The sequence below is a fragment of the Oryctolagus cuniculus genome, chromosome 6, assembly GCF_964237555.1.
Source record: "Oryctolagus cuniculus chromosome 6, mOryCun1.1, whole genome shotgun sequence".
In the NCBI taxonomy this organism is placed as follows: domain Eukaryota; kingdom Metazoa; phylum Chordata; class Mammalia; order Lagomorpha; family Leporidae; genus Oryctolagus; species Oryctolagus cuniculus.
In genome coordinates this window covers 149,831,835-149,839,585 of record NC_091437.1, presented here as the reverse complement: position 1 = coordinate 149,839,585, position 7,751 = coordinate 149,831,835, and positions in this window count along the sequence as shown.

Here is a 7,751-nt window from a genome sequence, read left to right as displayed (position 1 = left end):
CCTGACTCTTATTACTTGACTGAAAATAAGTTGGCTTACGCTTAGCAAGCAATTTCATTAAATCATCACAAATACTGGCACCGGCAGCAAGCTGAGGAACCCCTCAGGGAAAAGGCAGTCTCTATCCAGTAGGTTATAGTGCAGTGGCTACTAGGTTGGGAATAAAGAAAGAAGGTAGCCTTAGCACCAGACACTCGTTCCGCAGAATTAATGATGGAGCCCTGTATTCTTGATATGCAAATTAGGGAAATCATACCCACATGCACACAGCTATTATTCTATTCACCAATAGTATAATATTCATTATACTGTTACTCACCAACATCTGATTCTCCTCTTCTTCTGAGAGCATGGAGGGGGATTGTATTTCCTTGCTTCCTGGAAGTTGAGTATATCCACAGGACTTATTTTGGCCAATGAAATGTAAGTGGAAGTTTCTGATGTTGTTTCCAAGTAGAAGTATTTAATTGTCAGTGCTAAGCTCTCATTGTTCTTTTCCCCCTGACCTAGCAGTTAATGTGTGAGGTTCAAATAATCAGAGCAGCCTAGAATCCTGGGCCAGTGCAGGGAGGGCTGTGCAGACCCAGGGCCACATCTGTACGAAATTAATTATTAACATAGTGACATGGGGCAGGTGCTCTGGCATAGTGGGTAAAGACACTGCCTGCAGTGCTGGCATCCCCTATGGGTGCTGGTTCTGGTCCCAGCTGCTCCACTTCCAATCCAGCTCTCTGCTATGGCCTGGGAAAGCAGTAGAAGATGTCCTAATTTCTTGGTTCCCTGCACTCGTGTGGGAGAGCTGGAGGAAGCTCCTGGCTCCTGGCTTTGGATTGGCGCAGCTCCAGCCATTGCAGCCAATTGGGGAGTGAACCAGCAGATGGAAGACCTCTCTCTCTCTCTCTCTCTCTCTCTCTCTCTCTCTCTGCCTCTCCTTCTCTCTGTGTGTAACTATTTCAAATAAATAAATAAATATTTTTAAAAAGCATAGCGACAAACATCTGAGATTTGGGGTTGTTCGTTACTGTAATATATCCTAACGCATCCTAGCCATGGACATCATAAGGATTAAATAGGTTTTGGGAGATCTTGCATAGAACACGATATAGGAAAATATCCGGTCGACTGGCTGCCACAAAGAGCTGATAATGTTAGTATTTTCTATTAATGATGTACAGAAAAGCATTTCATAAGAAAGGTTTCCAATAAATGGTGCTGGGAAAACTAGATTTCCACAGTAGAACAAAGATCTTGGACCCTCACCCAATGCTATGTACAAAAATTTGTTCAAAATATTTCAAAGAAAAATCCTAAGAGCTAAAAATTCAAGATTCCTGTAGAAACCAGGGAAAAATCTTCATGACATTAGACTTGGAACGATTTCTTAGAGGTGACACCAAAGGCACAAGCAACAAAGGAAAAACAGACAATTTGGACTTCATGAACATTTTTAAAATGTGTATCAAAGAACAGCAGCAACACAGTAAGTTTTTTTCAAGTTTTAAAAGTGAAGTTTAAGAGACGCTCAGGGAGGCCAAGGCAGGACTGTTACTGGAGACCCTGACTGCTCACTGTGATGCACAGATGTGGAGTTACTTCACGCATGAGACTCTCCTAGGCTGTTGGTTCTTACCTGAAGGAAGGGAGATGACGTGACCCAGACAAGGTAGAGGAGGAGAGTGGCTCCACTTCTATACAGTTGAGGAAAGCACCTTTGTACTAACTAGGATTTGATTCAGCTGCATAGAACAAAGCACCCACCACCACCAACTGTGAATTTAGAAACATAGAAGCTTATTTTACTCTCTTGTAGGAAAACCCAGAGATGGTCCAGCCAGAAATGTTTCAGAGGCTCCAAAATCAGCAGGGATTCATGCCTCTTCTTTCTGATCCACTATTATTTGTGGCAGTATTCATAGTCAAGGTTACCTCATGATCCAAGATAACTGCTGAAGTCCCAGCCATCACATCCATACTTTAGGTGAGATGAAGGAGGAGGAAGAAAAGGCATGATGAGTCAGTCAGCTGAGTGAACTCCTTTTAATGTGATTTCCTGTAAGCCCCACCTGCTGGCTTCTGCTTGTGTAGGCTTGGCTACCCTTGCTAGCCAGAGACTGAAAAGGCACTGAGCTCAGCACACACTGCCCCCAGTGCAGCTGGACGAAGTGGGTATTTGTCACAGTTAGCAGTTTCTGGGCTGGCCGGCTGCTTCCACCTGGCCCGTTTCTTTGCATCATGAGTTCCTACGTTCTGTGCCTGACTATGAGAGCTCAGCTGAATGCCTGCACCCCGGAGGTGGTTTTCTGCACTGGGAACAGGAGGCCCCGTTAGGAAGAACGGCAAAATGTTTTGCATGAATGACAGACGCCCACCACCGTCTCCAACCATCAGACACAGTGGTTCCAGTAAAATAGGAAACCCAAGACAAACATGCGTGCATGGTGTTGTATGAAAAACGCTTGAAGTGTTTGGGTGTGGGGGTTCTGGATGAACCTCTAACCCACAACTGAAGCTTTAAAAGCGATTGAGGAATTTGCTGACTGGAGGCAGTGCTCTCCACCACAACTCGATTGTTAGCCTCGGAGGTAAAGGGAGGAGCAGCAGAAGAGAACAGGGGGCCTAGACTCGGACCTGAGATATAACACAAAAGTGAGCTGTGTGACCCGGAAGTCGCCAGAGCTTGTTTCCTTGTCTACGGAGTTACTGGGAGGATTAATGGGAAAACACGTAGGTTGCTATGTAACGTCCAACAGCACCTATGCACATTAGTTGTTTGCTACTAAGGTATCAAGTGGTCCTTGCTTTGAATACCTATGATGGAGAAAGTGGATTCAGCGGCTCACTGGTGATGGCCTTCTTGCTGGCACTGTGTAGAGATGGCACAGACATCATATGGACAGAGGGAGTGCACATGTGTGTGTGTCTCTCTGTCTCTCTGTCCCTCTCTCTCTCCATATAAATCCACAAGTATTCATTCACGGTGCTCCAGCCTGATGACCTCCTCTAACCCAAACAGCTCCAGGTGCCACCTGTACACCAGAGATTACGTTTCACCTCTACACTACCTCCCACTGGGGCTCAGATGTCAATCTGTGAACTCTTGAGGGACAATCTCAAACTATGCCCAAGCCACAGCAGAAGACAACATACCAAATCCTTTCTTTTTTAAACAGATTTATTTATTTGAAAGTCAGAGTTACACAGAGAGAGAAGGAGAGGGAGAGAGAGACAGAGAGAGAGGTCTTCCATCTACTGGTTCACTCCCAATTGGCTGCAACGGCCAGAGCTCTGCTGATCCCAAGCCAGGAGCTTCTTCCAGGTCTCCTACGTGGGTGCAGGGGCCCAAGGACCTGGGCCATCTTCTACTGCTTTCCCAGGCCATAGCAGAGAGCTGGATCAGAAGCAGCCAGGTCTCGAACCGGCACCTATATGGGATGCCAGCACCGCAGGTGGTGGCTTTACCCGCTACACCACAGTGCCGGCCCCTAACCCCTCTTCGGTAAGTGGCTCCAGTCATAGCTGCCATTGCACATGAGCCATGACCTCCACTTTATATATACCAGGAAAGCAAGGCTCAGAGTTGTTGAACAAAGTGCTTTAGACGCTATAGCTCATGAGTGACTGCCCCAGTTTCCACACCATCCTCGCGGCCTCCGAAATCCTTTTTAATTCCATGAGTGCAGTGATGCGGAAAGCACAGGATGCGGCAGAGAAATGGAGTGCTGTCCTAGCTTGCCTCGCAGAAGCTGGGGCACAGAGACGCACGTGTCTCTGCTTGTGAAAGGACTGCTGCTGTCTTAAAGCGAAGCTAATTAAGGGGCTTGCGTGGAAACTCCTGGGGCGGCAATGTGGCAGGGAGCCGCAGAGTCCTGTGGCGTCCAGCTCGGGAAGTGCCCATGCTGTAGATTCTAATCCATCGGGGAAGGGCAGAGCGAATCCCTCCCTTTAGCTGAGATGGTTGTCACGTGAGCTGCTGAGCGGCCAACGGAACCATCTTGTTCTTCAGAGAGAGCGTCTGTGGTGCTTCCCCTCTGATACACCACAGCCATCCCACAACGTCCAAAGCTGTGCCAAGAGGGCTTCCAAAGTGGGCTGACGCACAGCGTCGGGGGTGCTGCCTCCTCCTGCCAAGGCCAAGTCCACGGCAAATCCCCAGAACCTGTGACTGCTGCCGCCCGTGCAGGGGGCAGAGCATCCTGGGTGAGCTCATCACACGGGGCCTCTAAAGCAAGGAGGTTCCCAGCCGCAGCGTGAGCTGTGACGACAGAAGAATGGCACAGAGAGATGCGCAGCCTTGCTGCTTTGAAAAGTGGAGCAGGAGCCAGCACTGTGGCGCAGTAGGTTAAGCCTCTGCCTGCAGCACCGGCATCTCGTATGGGTGCCGGTTCGTGTCCCGGCTGCTCCACTTCCGATCCAGCTCTCTGCTGTGGCCTGGAAAAGCAGTAGAAGATGGCCCAAGTCCTTGGGCCCTTGCACCCGCATGGGAAACCTGGAAGAAGCTCCTGGCTCCTGACTTTGGATCAGCCCAGCTTTGACCATTGTGTCTACCTGGGGAGTGAATCAATGGATGGAAGACCTTTTTCTCTTTCTACATTTCATATAAGTAAGTAAGTAAGTAAGTAAGTAAGTAAATCTTAAAGAAAAATGGAGCAAGGGGGCTAAGAGCCAAGGAACGTGAGCAGCCTCCCGGCACTGGGGAAGGCAGAGACGCAGATGGCTGGCCGACCTATCCACCCTCAGCTGTGCACCAGGCTATGCCATGGGCTGTCCATCACCGTATGCACAAGCCTCCTCATCACGGGCCAGAGGTGTGAAGGTAGCTGCTGCCGGTCACACAGCTTGCATGTGGCAGAGCAACACATGACCCCAGTCCCCAGTATATCTCCTGGAGTCTTCCAGTGTCATCCATCACCCCTCCACTTCCATCCTGTGCTGCCATTACCGAGGGAAACCACCACTGTCCCTTATGGTGAAAACTACATGCCTCCCCGCTGTCCTCTACACGCAGTGGAAATGTCACCATGCCTCCACAGTGCCTAACATCCTCCAATAGCTACAGAGTCCTAAAATAAAGACCCAGCTCCTTCAGGCTGTGGCCCCTTTCAGGCCCCTCTGCCCCTCCTTATCATACCCACTCATTCCAGCTCCTCCATGTGCCTCGTTCCTCCTCACCTCCGGGCCTTTGCACACCTCCTCTTCTATCTGGAGTACTCTTCCTCCTCTCCACCCCTCCCTCCCCTCCTTCATCTCCCTCCAGGCATCACACAGGAAGTCTCCCTGACTGCCCTCCGGGAGATGGTCTCTTTTCTCTAGCACTTTGTCTCTGCTCAGTTCACTAATCGATTATTGCGTTCGTGAGTGATTGATTGATTCATGACGTCTCTCCATCAAGCTGTCGCTCCATGAGTTCCAGCAGGGACTCTGTCTGTATCTGTGTACATCTGTGTTCCCGGTGCCGATCACAGCGGCTGGTATGCGGGTGAGAGTGCTTGGTCACCTGCTGCGTGCATAAGCACCCAGGGGCCCCAGTGAAGCAGACCTTGAAATGCTCATCTCTGTGTCTCAGCAGGGAAAGAGCAAGAAAGGCATCACGTGTTTCAACCGCGGACAACAGGACCTGGATGTCCTGCCTGTGGGTTATGTGTTGTGGTTTCTGCTCCTGGTATTCATTTGTTTTGCTTTGTTTGGGGAAAAGAATCGAATTCAAATGTTGTAAATTTTTTTTAAAAAATCCTAAAACAGATTTAAGCTGCAAGAAAAACTATAAGCAGTGAAATGAGTAAGTTTAATTATATTTAAGAATATGAGTAGGGGGGCCGGAGCCGTGGCTCACTTGGCTAATCCTCTACCTGTGGCAGGCATTCCATATGGGCGTCGGGTTCTAGTCCCGGTTGCTCTGGTTGCTCCTCTTCCAGGCCAGCTCTCTGCTGTGGCCCAGGAAGGCAGTGGAGGATGGCCCAAGTGCTTGGGCCCTGCACCCGCATGGGAGACCAGGAGGAAGCACCTGGCTCCTGGCTCCTGGCTCCTGGTTTCGAATCAGTGCAGCACCAGCCATAGCGGCCATTTGGGGGGTTAACTAATGGAAGGAAGACCTTTCTCTTTGTCTCTCTCACTGTCTATAACTCTGTCAAATAATAATAATAATAAAAAAAGAATGTGAGTAGGGACTCATGTTCATTTCTTGGGAAATGAGCTTTCTTATTTTTCTGTTTTAAACTGTACTATGTTTAGGAGCCAAAGTGTCACAATTAGGCACAGAACACTATTTTATTCATTTAGGTTTTACATACAGTACCAGCACACTTCGGCATAGAACATTATTCTATTATTTTTTTACATGCAGTACAAGCAACATCCTATGTATAGAACACCAGACATGGCTGATTCCAGAATTATACTTGCCCACCACTTCCTCTCACACATCGTTGGTGATTACATCGTATCCAAAAGCGTTAGATCTTCTGTGAAAGGCTCTTCAGGAGCTGGGTGTCTTTTGATAACAAAGGAAAGTTGATGAGCTCTAATTAAAGAGTTACAATTTCTAGCCTGCTTTTATTATGTGTTTGAACAATGGGCACTGTCTTTTCAAGAGTTCACCTGTTATCTTCCTTCCAGAATCCAGCACAAAATTCATTTTACTTCCAAATTTACCCTAAAATAATGCTGCTTCCCTTTTCAGCAGTGTCAGAGCCATATGTTGTGCTTTTTCTAAAACTTCACCTACGAAACATATCCCGTCTGGAGAATTCTTGGACAACTCATAATTTGAAAGTAAAACAGCATCTTACAGAGCCCTTAGAATGCAAAATCCATGGCAACCAGGGTCAAGTTTGTTTTATTTCTGCTATATCCTCAGCACTTTAGAGATTCTTGGTAAGTATTGTTAAATGAACACATGCAAATCTATATGTAATTATTATATATTTTCTATTAAAAATAATGATGTCCATTTGAGAAGTTTTCGGAAAAACAGAAAGACAAGAAGGAGAAAAGACACTACTGCTTAGAGGTGATTACTACTAACATATTGGTATATTTCTCTGGACTTTTTCCTATACAAGTATATATATCTGCCTTTTGCAACATGCAGTACATACAGTATTCTAATCTATTTATATATTTTATTGTACTGTATTCTGTGCATATATTCCATGGCATCAAGTACTTTCAACTACATCACTGACAATGGTTGTGCATCATCACACAGTAAGAATGAGCCACAGTTTGTGGAGCCAGTCCCACTAGGAAACACTGCCAGTGCACTACACTCCATGCTCTAGTTCCCAGCGTTTCAGGAAAACAGGGCATTAGAGTTTCTAGGCATGGGCATATATGTGAATTCAATGAATTCAGTCTCAACAGAACATCCTGCAAACTTTCTTTGACATATCAGGAACATTCTAGAATGAATTCCCATGGATAAGTGAACATCTTTTTCGTTAGAAGGGTTCTATCTGTGCAAGGCCGATAGAACAGTAGCCCTGGTGCTCCTGGTGTCAAGAGGGGAACCCCAGCCGGTCTCCTCAATGATACCAAATGGTTTTTGACAGACAGAAGAAGTGGTTACCATGTTTATTTCTGTATGAGGTCAAAAATGTTGCATAGGAATTAAGGCTAAACATTCCATTTCTTCTGTTCCCTTATTAATCTCAGAAAAGCAGGTTCTCATTTTAACTGCCTACCTTAGGGAGGGTGGCAAAACTAGTCTGTTAGGAAAATCGGAGGTTTGCTTTCCGACAAGGGCATAGAGTATT